This window comes from Salvelinus namaycush, chromosome 7, assembly GCF_016432855.1.
Source record: "Salvelinus namaycush isolate Seneca chromosome 7, SaNama_1.0, whole genome shotgun sequence".
Classification (NCBI taxonomy): domain Eukaryota; kingdom Metazoa; phylum Chordata; class Actinopteri; order Salmoniformes; family Salmonidae; genus Salvelinus; species Salvelinus namaycush.
The window spans coordinates 21,639,431-21,655,611 of record NC_052313.1 but is presented as its reverse complement, the minus strand read 5'-3'; the positions used below and the strand labels follow the sequence as shown (position 1 = coordinate 21,655,611).

General features: G+C 42.7%; 1 pseudogene; it reads left to right on the top strand.

Annotated features, from left to right (window-relative positions):
• LOC120050380 overlaps nt 1–16,181 on the top strand; it is an 89,562-nt pseudogene that overhangs the window by 72,351 nt on the left and 1,030 nt on the right.

Below are 16,181 nucleotides of genomic sequence, written 5' to 3'. Positions count from 1 at the left end.
ACAGTGTGTGCAAATGTAGAAGAGTAGGGAGGTAAGGCAATAAATAGGCCATAGAGGCAAAATAATTACTATTTAGCATTAACACTGGAGTGATAGATGTGCACATGATGATGTGAAAGTAGAGATACTGGGGTGCAAAAGAGCAAGAGGATGAGTAACAATATGGGGATGAGGTAGTTGGGTGTGCTGTTTACAGATTGGCTGTGTACAGGTACAGTGATCTGTAAGCTGCTCTGACAGCTGATGCTTAAAGTTAGAGAGGGAGATATAAGACTACAGCTTCAGTGTGTGTGTGTGTGCGTGTGTTTAAGCAAGCAAGATCTCGCCACAGAAACACAAGAAGCACTTACAGGATCAGCATAAGCTACAGTCCATTAGTTACAGTGCATTCGGAAAGTATTCAGACCCTTTTATTTTTTCCACATTTTGTTACATTACAGCCTAATTCTAAAATGGGGGAGAAGGGCCTTGGTGGAGGCCACTGTGTTCTTGTGGACCTTCAATGCTGCAGAAATGTTTTGTTGACCCAGATCTGTGCCTGTCATTATAGTGCATTGTGTCTAGATTGATGAGGGGGGGGGGGGACTATTTAATCCATCTTAGAATAAGGCTGTAACGTAACAAAATGTGGTGTGTCTGAATACTTTCTGAATGCACTGTATAATCCATATAATTATTCACATGTCTTGTTTCTGCACTGTTATTTTCCTACTGTAGCAAACTGGCTCAAATTAAGGTCCTACATCTGTAGTTCATATAAAGATCATGTAAATGGGGAATGTGTGTGTGTTTGTGTGTATGTGAGTGAGAACGCGAGAGGGAGATATAGTACATACAATGTGAGTGTCCAAACATGCAAACACACACACACACACAGTATTCAGAACACTCTCTTCTCTGATCCTATGTTTCCTACCGTCTCACTCCATCCCCGTTCATCCCCTGTCTCCCCTGCCTTGTTACCCAGCCGAGAGGGCCTGTGGCTGGGATAGAGGACAGGCATGTGCAGCCTCTCTGGGTCCTAGTCTTCCAGTGGAATTACACACTGACCCCGTCCTGCCTCTGAGGCCAGCAGTCAGCTGTGACTTACCCTGCCTGTCAACTAGGGTGTAGGTGTGTTTGCTGCCCTAACCCGGCTCCAGCCTCTAACTACTACAGCCCTCCTCCAGCCGGCCCTAATAGAACTCACAGCCCCAACCCACACTACTCACTGCTATTATACAGTACAGTAACCGACCTCCTGCTACTTTATTGCCCAACAGCTTCTTCGTCACATTTATTAATGGGTTGCATTTTGCCACAATATTGTTTTGAACTTTTGTTTTAGGCCTGATGCCCAACTGAGCATTCTACTCAATGCAGTCTCAATGGGTGCTGATGAAGATTTCGTCAAAGTGATTTACTGTGGCTTGGAAACACGACATTTCAAAAGGAGGCAAATAATTAGTAGGACAAGCTTTTGTCATCATTGTGATGTCTCCAGATTGACTTTAGATGCAGTATAACGTTGTCTAGAGTGGAGAACGCTGAAATTTTGGCTAGCTAACGTTAGCATTGCTAGCTATTTCTGACTAACTTTGCTCTCTAAAGTGAACCTGACGACATCATAATGGTGGCAAAGTTGTTTCCTACTAATTATTTGTCTACTTTAGCAATGTCATCTTATTTCCAGGCCACTATAGTGTAAATTTGACGAAACAGTCATTAGTCACCGTTCAGAAAGACTTGGCATTAACCATCAGTGCGACATCAATATGCTGAGGCATCTGTAGAACGTTGATGACAATGGCAACGATGCGACCGAGTGAGGAAAGTGCAACCCATTAATAATATGTTTCACAACAACGTGTTGTCCATGTTTGTTACAATATCCCTCTAATACCATGCCCTCTGCCAATTTCTTGACTTGAATGCTTTTCCTGAACTATAATTGACACTCAATCACTCTCGCCGTCTTTCCCTCTCGCTCTCCTCCCTCTCTCTCCCTCTCTCTCTCTGCCTCCCTCTCCCTCTTTCCCCTCTCTCTTTCCCTCTCGCTCTCTCTCCCCAACTCAGGTGTGATCATCGTGCCCAGTGCTGGGGTGGGTATCGTCCTAGGGGGCTACATCATCAAGAAGCTGAAGTTGGGAGCCAGAGAGTCAGCCAAGCTGGCTATGATCTGTTGCGGGGTGTCTCTGCTCTGTTTCTCTACGCTCTTCATCGTGGGCTGTGAGAGCATCAACCTGGGAGGTATCAATATACCATACACCACTGGGTGAGTTACTGCAATACTACTACTACTACAATACTACTAATATACTACTACAGATACTACTATTACATCAACATACCATACACCACTGGGTAAGTTACAACACAACTACTGCTACTCCAATGCTACTACTACTTCTACAATACTACTAATATAATACTACATATAATACTATACATGCCATACAGCACTGGGTAAGAGTTGTTTTTAATTTTTTTAATTTAACCTTTATTTAACTAGGCAGCAGTTAAAGAGCTACTACAATACAACTACAGAGTTACTACAATACTACTACTATACTGCATATATTACTATTATATCAACATACCATAGACGACCGGGTAAGTTATGGAGAAAAACTACAATACTATGAATATAATACTGCAGATATTACTATAACATCAACATACCATACACCACTGGGTAAGAGTTACTACTACTACAATACTACTACTATTCAACAGATATTAGTATAACATCAACACATACCATACAGCACTGGGCAAGTTGCCTTGATGACAGCTTTGCACACTCTTGGTATTCTCTCAACCAGATTCACCTGGAATGCTTTTCCAACAGTCTTGAAGGAGTTCCCACATATGCTGATTGTGGAGGCCAGGTCATCTGATGCATCACTCTCCTTTTTGGTAAAATAGCCCTTATACAGCCTGGAAGTGTGTTGGGTCATTGTCCGGTTGAAAAACAAATGATAGTCCCAGTAAGCGCAAAACAGATGGGATGGCGTATCGCTGCAGAATGCTGTGGTAGCCATGCTGGTTAAGTGTGCCTTGAATTCTAAATAAATCACTGAAAGTGTCATCAGCAAAGCATCATCACACCTCCTCCTCCATGCTTCACAGTGGGAACCACACATGCGGAGATCATCCGTTCACCTACTCTGCGTCTCACAAAGATATGGAGGTTGTAACAAAAAATCTCATCAAACCAAAGGATAGATTTCCACCGGTCTAATGTCCATTGCTCGTGTTTCTTGGCCCAAGCAAGTATTTTCTTCTGATTGGTGTCCTTTAGTAGTGGTTTCTTTACAGCAATTCGACCATGAAGGCCTGATTCGTGCAGTCTCCTCTGAAGAGTTGATGTTGAGATGTGTCTGTTACTTGAACTCTGTGAAGAATTTTTTGGGGCTGCAATTTCTGAGGCTGTCACTCTAGTGAACTTATTCTCTGCAGCAGAGGTAACTCTGGGTCTTCCTTTCCTGTGGCGGTCCACATGAGAGCCAGTTTCATCATAGCCCTTGATGGTTTTTGCGACTGCACTTGAAGAACCTTTTTCCATATTGACTGACCTTCATGTCTTAAAGTAATGATGGACTGTAATTTCTCTTTGCTTATTTGAGCTGTTCTTGCCATAATATGGACTTGGTCTTTTACCAAATATGGCTATCTTCTGTAAACCATCCCTATCTTGTTACAACACAACTGATTGGCTCAAATGCATTAAGAAGGAAAGAAATTCCACATGTTACCTTTTACCAAGGCAACACCTGTTAATTGAAATGCATACCTCATGAAGCTGGTTGAGAGAATGCCAAGAGTGTGAAAAGCTGTCATCAAGGCATTGGGTGGCTACTTTAAAGAATCTAAAATATATTTTGATTTGTTTAACACTTTTTTGGTTACTACATGATTCCATATGTATTATTTCATAGTTTTGAAGTCTTCACTATTAATCTACAATGAAGAAAATAGTACAAATTTAGAAAAACCCTTTGACTGGTACTGTATACTATTATATCAACATACCATACACCGCCTGGTAAGAGTAACCACATTACTTCTACAATACTACTACAGATATTACTATTACATCAATATACCATACACCACAGAGTAAGATACAGTATATCAGAGTAGTAGTATTGTAGTATAACTATTACATCTAGTTACGTCCCATACAGCACTGGGTAAGAGTTACTACAATACTATTACACAGATGTTGCTATTACATTAAGTGGATAAGGATCGCTGATATCACTGTGACTATTACCACAGTGAAATCCACAGGGTAAGAGTCGTTACTATATTCTCATCATCATCGGCGGTCACTCTGGGTCGTGTATGATTGTCCTCCTGATGTGTCCTGCTTGTGGGTCTTCAGATGGCCGATCTGGGAGCCACGTATTTTGGTGCAGTGTGGGCAGGGGGTGAGTGATGGTTGGACCTTCTTGATGGAAAGTCTCCTTTCGAAGTCGCCGCCTGTCTTCTGCGCCACGGCGGAGATCTTCTTTGTACCGCGCTACCCCCTCTTGGACAGTTTTTCTCCATGTCGACCTGTCTTTTGTAGTACTTTTTGCGATTAGTCTTTAGCTTGTCCTTGTATCGCTTCTTTTGTCCTCCAGGAGCCCACTGACCTGTTTCGGGAGGCGAGTTGGCACCATGGCCAGTCCATCAGAGCTGGTGTTGAGTGGTGCTACTGATGTTTGCCTCCTTAAGGACACTGGTGTTGATGCGCTTGTCTTCCCAGCTGATCCTCATGATGTTGCGGAGGCCATCTTTGGTGACACCAAGGCTTTAAGATGGCTGCTGTATGTGGTCCATATTGCTGACCCATACAGTAGAATAGGGAGCAGTACTGCTTTGTAGACCAGGATTCTGGTTCTGGACTGGATGTCGCGATTTTTGAAGACTCTTTTCCTCAGTCTTGAGAAAGCACCACTGGCATGGCTTAGGCGGTGATGTATCTCCGCGTCAATGTCGGCTTTGGAGGAGAGAAGGCTGCCAAAGTAGGGAAAGTGGGCCACATTTTCAAGAGTGCTATTGTCATTTTGTATTGCTGGGGCTGGTGTATTTTTGTCACGCTGTGGTTGGTGGAGGATTTTGGTCGGCCAGACCGAGAAGCTTGTCTGCCTTTTGCGAAAGCGTCCAGGATGCACTGAAAGTTCTCTTCCGAGTGGGCAGTGATGGCGTTATCGTCTGCATACTGGAGCTCCACAATGGAAGTGTTGGTGATTTTTGCTCTTGGCCTTGAATCTGTTCAAGTTTGCAGTCTGTCCTGTGCAGGATTTGGACTCCCTGAGGCAGATTTGAGCCTGTGAGGTGGAGGATGGCCACAATGAAGATAGAAAACAGGCTGGGTGCAATGATGCAGTCCTGTTTAACTCCAGGGTCCACCTTGAAGTGAGCCACTGTTACTGAGCACTGAATCTGACTTGATATCAAGCAGCAATCACAGTATTCTATTACTACTATGTACTCTATGGTATTGGCTACAAGACTTATACATGATTACTACTATGAGTCCTTATATCACTGAAGACTATTGCTATTCTTCAATAGTTTATCATTTGCCACTGTGAGCGAATACAGTATTTAACACCAGTGTTCTATTTTAACTATCATCAACACCTATTCAACAGTCGTTAGTTCTATTGGCGTGGTGTTGGTGTGCCTGGTTCATTAGCAACCACACACACTCACACACGCACGCAACACTATCATCTGCTGTGGAACACATAGGATTCATCCCCACATCACCTTCTATTTCTGTTCTGTTTTATATAGTCGCGTCAAGTTTAGATGTTTGTGTAATCATCACTCCTCATGCTTGATCCCCATCCTGCGTCCCTGGATGGCATGGACGTCTGTGGACGCACACACACACACACACACACACACACACACACACACACACACACACACACACACACACACACACACACACACACACACACACACAAGGCATGCACACTTAAGCACACGCACACGCTAACAAACGAACACACACACACACAAGCACACGTGTAAGTACAGGCTCACTCACCCAAGCGCACACGCACGGATGGACACACAGACACACACACACACCGCTAACATGTATAGTGTATGTGATCCAAAGCAACAGCTGTACAGTGGATGCGTTTTAAATGGCACCCTATTCCCTTTATTTAGCTTATTTATTTATTTAACCTTTATTTAACTATACAAGTCAGTTAAGAACAAATTCTTATTTACAATGACGGCCTACCCCGGTCAAACCCGGACGACGCTGGGCCAATTGTGCGCTGCCCTATGGGACTCCCGATCACGGCCGGTTGTGATACAGCCTGGCAGTGCACTATGCTATAGTGGACTACTGGGACTTGGTCAAAGTAGTTCACTATGTAGGGAATAGGGTGCAATTTGGGACGCAGACGGTATGTAATGTGTCTCTCTCCCACTCTACAGTATCAGACCTTCTTCTCTTTTCTACTTCTGCACTGTCCTGTCTGAGCTGACCATTGTCCCAGACAGACTGTTCTGAGCATTCCTTTGTCTCAGAGAGTCAGCGTTGTCCTGTCTGACCTGACCAGTGTTCCAGACAGACTGTTCTGAGCATTCCTTTGTCTCAGAGAGTCAGCGTTGTCCTGTCTGACCTGACCAGTGTCCCAGACAGACTGTTCTGAGCACTCCTTTGTCTCAGAGAGTCAGCGTTGTCCTGTCTGACCTGACCAGTGTCCCAGACAGACTGTTCTGAGCATTCCTTTGTCTCAGAGAGTCTGTGTATAGATCAGTTAACAGGAAGCTGTGAGCTGATGATGAAGAGGACTGGGTTTACTGGCAATATCATGAGGAATGTCAATAGTGGCATAACTACTGATTCATACTAACACACACTCTGACCGCGTCCGAAATGGCACCCTATACACTATATAGGACATTGCTATCCTGGGTAAAAAATGGTGCACTATACGGGCTCTGGTCAAAAGTAGTTCACTATATAGGGATTAGGCTTCCACTTGGGAAGCAGACTATGTGTCTGACCCTAGTTCACCTCTGACCTCTGTCACCCAAGACAAACATTATACCAACAGTAGGGAAACATAACTACAGTACCAGGGAATTCATCTACTGCCCCCTCTCCTGCTATAGTATACTAATCTGTATCCTGTTGGCTGACTCTTTGGCTTTTTATTTTATGTTTATGTAACATCTGCTGGCTCCAACTGGTGCAGCCAGCCAGTCACAGTGGCTTTGTCTAGAGTGGAGATGTGTAATCACCATAGTGCGAGTGGGTCGCCAAGCAGGGGCAGACTCCATTCTGTGCCCCCTCCCCTGCCTGTTGGCCTAGTGCTGGAATTTGACGGGGGTTTGTTATGTCAGGGTCAGACCCAACAACCCAACTCACAACTGAAGGGTTATCTCAACCTGACCTGAACGGACCTAACCGGACAGATTGACTGGTAGATAATTAGATTTAGGGGCTCCAGGTCGTTATTGTAAAAGAGAACGTGTTCTCGATGACTAAATAAAGGCAACAAAAATGTGACTGCTGACATCATTTGGAGTTGCCATAACATGGTCTAGTGGTGCATAGTGGCGTAATGATATAAGTGAGGGAAAATATCATGCTATTTGTATGTTTTGAATGTAAAAGTATATTCCTGTCTGTGTGCTTTCGCATGGTGGTGTTTGTAGCCTGACTACGGTTTCAACAATTCCCAGGTTTTCTAGTAATCCCTGTTGGAAGATTCACGGAATCAGGAGGAAATAAGCAGGGTATTCGGGAAAGTTCTCAGAATATTGAGGTGTTGTGTTCTATTGTTCCGATAGAGCTCAGTGTTGGAACTCCCAGAGTCAACTGGAGACAGGCTTCTCTGCCCCACTGTGTTCAGAGGGATCAGATCATTGTTTGAGTTAGAACCTGGTTCCCACAGAACTACTGTAATGTTTATCCAGTCCCTATCACTCTCTTTCTATATCTCTCTCTGTCTATCTTTCTCTATTGCTCTATCCCTCTCTCTATATATATGTGTATATATATATATCTATATATACACACACACTGAGTGTACAAAACATAAAGAACACCTTCCTAATATTGAGTAGAACCCCCCCGGGCCCATGTTGACTCCAATGCTTCCCACAGTTGTGTCAAGTTGGCTGGATGTCCTTTGGGTGGTGGACTGTTCTTGATACACACAGGAAACTGTTGAGCCTGGAAAAAAACAGCATCGTTGCAGTTCTTGACACAAACCGGTGTGCCTGACACCTACTACCATACCCCGTTCAAAGGCACTTAAATATTAGATATTAAATATTAGTTGTCTCAAGGCTTAAAAATCGTTCTTCAACCTGTCTCCTACCCTTCATCGACACTGATTGAAGTGGATTGAACAAGTGACATCAATAAGGGATCATAGCATTCACCTGGTCAGTGTATGTCATGTTCATAATGTTTTGTACACCTCTCTCTCTCTTTATCTATCTTACAATTCCTTGTTTGTTCTGAAAATGTTGGAAATACTGGTGTGCAACATATCATTACTCCAATAAAATGAAATGTAACTCAACTCTCTCTCCAGGCCCACCCTGACTATGACCCATCATAACCTGACTGGAGGCTGTAATGTGAACTGTGGCTGTAAGATCCATGAGTACGCCCCGGTGTGTGGCTCTGACAGCATCACCTACTTTAACCCCTGCCTGGCTGGGTGCAGCACGGTGAGCAACGGCAGCACTGGGGTAAGTACACACTCGACTGACCAGGCAACACCTGTACACATGTGTATGTGATGAGTAGGCTTGTCTGAGACCTGAAGAATTGTGTTTGCTCCCCGCGTTCAAGACTCTGTATCCTTGATCCTGAGAGATTGTAGAGAGACAGCTCAACTCACATTGTTAGCGCCAGCACACAACCACAGGCCCCTTTTAACTGAATGACAATAAATTATGTCATTTGGGCAGTTGTTTGAATTAAGTGGTCTGTTGTGTGCCAGCTGTATCAAATAAATTTGATGAATTACAATTAGTGGATCTTATGGTTGTTGAAGTCATATAATTAAATCTAGAATCGGCTTCCTATTTCGCAACAAAGCATCCTTCACTCATGCTGCCAAACATACCTTCGTAAAACTGACTATCCTACCGATCCTTGACTTCGGCAATGTCATTTACAAAATATCCTCCAACACTCTACTCAGCAAATTGGATGCAGTCTATCACAGTGCCATCCATTTTGTCACCAAAGCCCCATATACTACACCACTGCGACCTGTATGCTCTCGTTGACTGGCCCTCGCTTCATATCCGTCGCCAAACCCACTGGCTCCAGGTCATGTATAAGTCTTTGCTAGGTAAAGCCCCGCCTTATCTCAGCTCACTGGTCACCATAGCAGCACCCACCTGTAGCATGCGCTCCAGCAGGTATATTTCACTGGTCAGCCCCAAAGCCTATTCCTCCTTTGGCCGCCTTTCCTTCCAGTTTTCTGCTGCAATGACTGGAACGAATTACAAAAATCACTGAAGCTGGAGACTCATATCTCCCTCACTGACTTCAAGCATCAGCTGTCAGAGCCGCTCACAGATCATTGCACCTATACATAGCCCGTCTGTAAATAGCCTATCCAACTACCTCATCCCCATATTGTTATTTTTTTTTTTGTTCCTTTGCACCCCAGTATCTCTACTTGCACATTCATCTTCTGCACATCTATAACTCCAGTGTTTAATTGTTAAATTGTAATTACTTCGCCACTACGGCCTATTTATTGCCTTACCTCCCTAATCTTACCTCATTTGCACACACTATATATCGATTTTTTCTATTGCGTTATTGACTGTACGTTTGTTTATTCCATGTGTAACTCTGTTGTTGTTGTTGTTTGCGTTGCACTGCTTTGCTTTATCTTGGCCAGGTCGCAGTTGTAAATGAGAACTTGTTCTCAACTGGCCTACCTGGTTAAATTAAGGTGAAATAAAAAAAAATGTAATAATAATTAGCCTAGGTATAATTTCACAAGCCCTGAATTCATTAGAGTATTGCTGATTGTCTGAAATCCAGTGTTTTGACCTTTAATTGTACAACAAAGCGTATCTAGAGAAATCGCAATATACACTCAATGGCCAGTTTATTAGGTACATCCATCTAATACTGGGTTCAAACGTTGCTAAATTGGTATCAAGGGACCTAATGTGTGTCTGGAAAACATTCCCCACGCCATTACAGTCTTTACCATCTGTACCGCCAACAGTCTGTACCGTTGACACCAGGCAGAATGGAGCCATTGCTTATACCAAATCCTGACTCTTCCATCAGCATGACGCAACAGGAACAGGGATATGTTGGATGTTTTTCCACTCCTCAATTGTCCAGTGTTGGTGATCGTGCGCCCACTTGAGCTGCTTCTTCTTGTTTTTAGCTGAAAGGAGTGGAACCCGGTGTGGTCGTCTGCTGCTATAGCCCATCCGTGACAAGGACCGACAAATTGTGCGTTCCGAGATGCCGCTCTGCATACCACTGTTGTTCTGCACCGTTATTTGCTTGTTTGTGGCCCGCCTGTTAGCTTGCACGACTCTTGCCATTTTCCTTTGACCTCACATCAACGAGCTGTTTTCGCCCACATGACTGACGCTGACTGGATGTTTTTTGTTTTGTTGCACTATTCTTGGTAAACCCTAGACACTGTTGTACAGTGTAAAGACTGGACTAGGAGACTGGACGTTTCTGAGATACTGAAACAATCACGCCTGGCACTGAAGATCATACCACGCTCAAAGTTTCTTAGGTCACTCATTTTGACCATTACATGGAACAGTAACTGAATGCCTTTATGCCTGACTGCCTGCTTTATATAGCAAGCCACAGGTACCTGACTCACTGTCTGTAGGAGCGACTATTTTCACTAACGTGGTGGTGTACCTAATAAACATGCCACTGAGTGTATATTGTGAATCACCCATAAGTTTGAAACAAATCGAGATATGATTTTTAGGCCATATCACCCAACCCTAGCTAGCTGCACAGTCGTACTGGAACTCGACAACCGTATCGGCCCTTTAGACATTCTGGGAGACATTTGTGTGCGTCCCAAATGGCACCCTATTAACTATTTAGTGCACTAGGCCCATAAGGCTCTGGTCAAAAGTAGTGCACTATATAGGGAATAGGGTGCCATTTAGGACGCACAATGGTGCTTCAGTGAAAGGCTGCTGGTTGCCTAGCTGCAATAGAACAGTTGTTCAGAAGTGTTTCATGACTTAATCCCAGCTGTCTCCTGAAGATTATTCAGGATTCAAAATGCATCTTATTCCCAATAACCCTGGTTGCCAAAAGAAACAAAAAAAACATAAAATGAGTCTGTACAGTATTCAGTAAAATATGTATAGTACTTTTAAGCTCTGTGAGAGTTGATTTGGGAGTAAACCTGAAAAGATTATCTAATATGTTATGCTAGCCCATTGTAAGCCATTTAGCCGCAGCCTACAATAACATTGAGTCCTCTACCCCCTCTCCCCTTCTCTGAGAGGTAAACCCTGGGCAGGAAGACCCATCCTAAAAACAATATCAGACAGGATATCACAGCAAAGCTAGACAGGGAAATGCCTAGGGGCGAGTTACAAATTGCAACCTATTCCCTATATAGTGCGCTACTTTTTACCAGTGTTCATGGGGCACACACACCTCTAGATTATTTAGGCACAACACTGGCCTTAGAGAGAATGCGTGTTTGGCTGAGCACACAATGCACCCACAGTGCAGAAGTCTCACCACATAGCTACAGTACAGTATAACATCCCAAGGTGCCTTTGGTGCAGCCTAGGGAGCAGGGATGGGTTTGATTACCAGTGAGAGTTGAATGTTTCTGCTGCATTAAGGGTTCTAGGAGATGGAATACAATGTCCCACTGGCAAGTTTCCCAGAAAGAGTGTGTGTGTGCAAGTTAACTTTGTCCTTTCCTGCAAACCACATAAACTGTGTCTGTGTCTGTGTGTGTGTGTGTGTGTGTGTGTGTGTGTGTGTGTGTGTGTGTGTGTGTGTGTGTGTGTGTGTGTGTGTGTGTGTGTGTGTGTGTGTGTGTGTGTGTGTGTGTGTGTGTGTGTGTGTGTGTGTGTGTGTGTGTGTGTGTTTACTTGGAAGAGTGTGTTTGTGTACGTATAATTAGAGGGTGTACAAGTGTGAGGTGTGAAATGGAAATGTCTGTCGCGCCCTGACCTGAGATATCTCTGTTTTCTTTATATTTTGGTTAGGTCAGGGTGTGACTAGGGTGGGTACGTTCGTTTTTGTATTGTCTAGGGTTTTTTGTAAGTCTAGGGTTTTTGTAGGTCTAGGTATTTGTATGTCTATGGTGGCCTGATATGGTTCCCAATCAGAAGCAGCTGTTTATCGTTGTCTCTGATTGGGCATCATATTTAGGTAGCCATTTTCCTTTTGGTGTTCGTGGGTTCTTGTTCTATGTTTAGTTGCCTGTCTGCACTACTCATATTAGCTTCACGGTTCATTTTGTTATTTTGTTCGTTTGTTCAGTGTTCATTCTTATAATAAAGAAGAATGTACGCTGATCACGCTGCGCCTTGGTCTCCTCACAACGGCCGTGACAGTCTTTTTTTTCCTGCATATCCCACTCTCCCTGAGAGTGGAGTCACGGCCAGGTGTGTGTGTACACTGTGTCATTATTGTTTCTCAACACTTCTACATGAATGTGGATGCCACCATGATTACGGATAATCATGAATGAATCGTGAATAAAGATTAGCAAGAAAGTTACAAATGCACAAGGATCATACCCATAAAACATGCTAACCTCTCACCATTATCAATAACGGGGGAGGTTAGCATTTTGGGGGGGAGATATTCTATTCTTATTTACAATAAAGGCAACTCCAAAATGACACAATACATTATTTACCATTCATTTATATAGGGCACACATAATCCAAAACACAATCACAACAAACTGCAAATGTATCCAACAAGCTTGATGTAGTCATTAGCTATATTTCCATTAACTTGTCCAGTGATTTTTTTAACGACATTTAGAAAGTGCACCTAGAAGACAAATGTGACGTGATAACATCATGTACCTTCAAAATTATTCTGCAATATAAGTTATTTCAAAATACACGTTCCCTCATTTGTTGCAATGAAGAAACTTTGACAAAAGACAAATCCAGCCTTCGAACATATAAAATGTATTCAATCTTTAGAAAATGTCTCCTACATCTGCCGTTTCCATAAATGTCGCAATGATTGCTTTTGTGGAAAAAACCTGGGGCGGTAAGCTGTCTAGTGTGTGCCAGGATGAGGAGACCAAATACTACACTTTTGACTAAATGTAATACACTGATTTTGTCCAAATACTTATAACACCTTGACATGAGGGTACTAGATACATAAAGTGCTTTCAATTCTAAACGGTAAAACAGATATGTCTGAAAAAATAAATAAAAGTGACATTCTGTACTGTCGCCTCATATGAAACATTTGATCTCAAATCCAAAATGCTGGAGTATAGAGCCAAGTTAAAGATGTAGCTTCACTGTCCAAATAAATACTTAGGGGAGTGTATATGTATTAAACATGTCCATCTCCTCCACCAACAGATCAGGAACTACACAGAGTGTACGTGTGTCCAGAGCCGACAGGTCATCAGCCCTCCCGCTGGTGGTCAAGGCAACCAACTGCAGCTGGTCATCGTTAAGACCTACCTGAACGAGAACGGCTTCGCGGTGTCGGGGAAGTGTGACCGCACCTGTAACACCCTCATCCCCTTCCTCATCTTCCTCTTCATCGTCACACTCATCACCGCCTGCGCTCAGCCCTCCGCTATCATAGTCACTCTCAGGTAGGAGGACTGTGGCCACTCAAACTCTTTAAAAACTCCTTGCCATGCATATGAATGATTTATGAATGCTGCATATCGCCACTAAGTAAAGTGTTACCCAGCTTCCTTCCCTTGAACCCTTTCCTTCATGAACACTGATCTAACTCTTCCTAACTCCTCATGAAGGAAGTCTGACATAGGAATTCAATTCCGGTGTTGAATGTAATGTGTGAAAAGTGCAGAATTATGTGCAGTCGGCATTAATGCGTTGAGATAAAGTTTTATCTATCATATGTCAGATTGCAAAATGTTAGATTTACGGGGCTTTGACTCCAATGCTTTCTACAGTTGTGTCAAGTTGCCTGGGTGTCATTTGGGTGGTGGACCATTCTTGATAAACACAGGAAACTGTTGAGCGTGAAAAACCCAGCAGCGTTGCAGTTCTTGACACAAACCGGTGCACCTGGCACCTACTACCATACCCCGTTCAAAGGCACTCAAATATTTTGTCTTGAACATTAGCCCTTTGAATGGCACACATACACAATCCATGTCTTAAGACCTGTCGCCTCGCCTTCATCTACACTGATTGAAGTGAATTTAACAAGTGGCATTAATAAGGGATCATAGCTTTCACCTGGATTCACCTATAAAAACACTAACATATACACTGAGTATACAAAACATTAAGAACACCTGCTCTTTCCATGACATAGAATGGAAAGAGCAGGTGTTCTTAATGTTTTGTATACTCAGTGTATATGTTAGTGTTTTCATAGGTGAATCCAGTTGAAAGTTATGATCCCTTATGTCATGGAAAGAGCATGTGTTCTTAAGGTTTTGTATACTCAGTGTATATATGTTAGTGTTTTTATAAGGAAGTGTATGCACTTTATATTTTAGTATGTTCCTCTGTAATCCAGTCTCACTCTCCGTCCATCTGTCTCTGTCCATCACTCCTCAGGTCTGTGGATGAACAGGAGAGACCATTCGCTCTGGGGATGCAGTTTGTCCTGTTAAGAACTCTGGGTAAGTTTCTGCGTAGAGATCCTATCATTCATATTATGTGATTCTATATGTAGTTCTATGAGTTACTGGGCATTTTTACAGGCACAGTGAGCTTGTAGTGTTCCCACATCACTGAACCAACCAGTGGAGGCTGTTGAGGGGAGGACGGCTCATAGTAATTTTGGTCTGGAATGGAATGAATGGTATGGTATCAAACACATGAAAAACATGTTTGATATTCCATTCCTTAGATTTAAAATTCCACCAGCCACCACTGAAGTCTAGTATTTGAAAAGGTCTTTCATGACTGGTCTGAAACAGCCTGTAGGTCTGTAGGGTAATACTAGAACATCATTCTGACCAAGATTATTAAAGTTTTGTTTTTATATATATATTTTTTATTCGTTTTGATTTTTATTTGAAATTCAGTTCAGTTCCAGTTTGTTTTCAGACCTGATTTACTCATTTTTAGTGTAGAGTTTTATAAAAACATTTCTATTTCGTTTTATATTATTTAATTGAAGGATTACTGACAGAAAGTAGCGTATTTCTTCAATGTTAGCCAGTGAAAGGTAGTGATAGTGATGCACAAGCTATGGCTATTTGAAACATCTGAATCTGGCAGGTAAATGCTGCCAGGACATAGCAAAGCTTGAAAACTCTGAATAAAAAGCTTGAAACCCCCATTAGATTTTTGCCCAAAGTTTAGGATTAGAACTGAACATAATTCATGATGTTTTTTTATTTATTTAGTTTTGGAGTCAAAGATAATAGTTTCAGTATAGTTTTAGTTTTTCAAACAGGTTTGTTAATTATTTTATTTCAGTTTTCGAACGTGTTTATGATTAGTTTTCATTTATTATAATAACCTTGCATCTGACCTTCTCACTGCTGGTATGTGAATAAAAGTCTCATATTTCAACACCCTGAAAATGTGTGTGCCGCATGTGTGTGTGTAGCTTCATTCACAGTACAATGCAGCATGTCACCTATAATACTGTCAGAATCAGTACCACCATTCGACCCAGAAGGAATGCGTTAGATCCAGGTGTTTAGTTCAGGGTTGGTTTGTGTGAACTTCAGACTCTGCTTATCTGAAATATTTGGCCCATGCACTATAGCTCTGGGATGACATTACTCCTAGGTACAGATCTAGGATCAGCTTCCCGCCGCCAATCTTAACATTAACCATTAGTGGGGGAAATGCTACATTTACCCAAAATCTGCATCTAGGGCCGACTCATCTCAGCTCAGTAGTGGATATATGGCGCCACCCAGTGGTGGCATATCAGTACTGCACTGACAACTGCTGCGTTGACTTTTCTCCTGTTTATCGTCAGCATAGTGCCGATCATATAGGCTAGTTTCTATGGGGTAGCTTAC